Genomic DNA, 1,047 nt, shown 5'->3' with positions numbered 1-1,047 from the left:
CCCTCTTGGGACGGGGTCAGATCGTTACTTTCCATTTCGACGAGGGATACGCGTGAGCTCCTCCTCGCCCGAGTAGCAAAGGGAGTGCCGGCTTACCTGCCCTGCTTGGGCTTGTTCTCGATTCGAAAACCCAATTCATCCTCAGGAAAAGAGTGGCATTAGAGAAAGACACACAGGGACGGATGGAAGCGTTTTTGTTGGATTTATCGCGATAAAGTTAGCTGATTTGCAAACTTTATCTCTCGCAGAAGAGTGGATTTTTGAATTCTGGATCATACGAGGTCGAGGAAACCATCCGTGTTCACGAATTTCAGAGCCAGTCGAATAATTTTATGTTTAAGTTTGATTGCGTCAATATCGATTAGCATAATTCAACATTTGGCGAATCGTTAATTCGCTTTGATTCGATTTAACATCTCGAGTCTAGAGTTTCTAATATCCTTGTTGCGAAATAAATTTATACAGTGAGTCTAAAAAGTATTCGTACAGGAGAGATTTTCATAAAAAGAAATCTTATTTGTAGAAAATAAACATGAATAGTGTAATTTATTAATAATAATACAATAGATGGTATGTTTCTTAAGGATATCAGGTATATAGTTTTCGCAAAAAGTGACTGGAAAACTTATACTTTTTGTATAACGTTTATATTTATATTTAACAATGCATTTTTATAGTTTAAATAAAAATTTCCTCGTTTTATCTTAATTATTTTTTAACAACATGTTTATACATACTTCTCTTATGAAATAATTTTTTATCTTTCAGATTCAAAATCACCGCTAAATTTTTTGCCTTACTTTCAAATGCAATATAAAAAAACTAATTTTTCCTAATTTTTTATTTTATTAAACAACGTTTATAATAATATAATAATCTAAATATATTGTCCAAGTACGAAGAATTATATTATTTATTGCACAAAATATTCTTACACTATTTTTAAAATTTGGATAATATATTAATTTAATATTTTATAGAATAACCATTGGCACTAATCATAGTCTGTAGTCTTTTATTACATTTGCATTGGCTGGGGGGGGGGGG

The sequence above is a fragment of the Mycetomoellerius zeteki genome, unplaced genomic scaffold, assembly GCF_001594055.1.
Source record: "Mycetomoellerius zeteki isolate Tzet28-1 unplaced genomic scaffold, Tzet1.0 scaffold124, whole genome shotgun sequence".
Taxonomy (NCBI): domain Eukaryota; kingdom Metazoa; phylum Arthropoda; class Insecta; order Hymenoptera; family Formicidae; genus Mycetomoellerius; species Mycetomoellerius zeteki.
The sequence above is the reverse complement of the archived record's forward strand: the minus strand, read 5'-3'. Positions refer to the sequence as shown.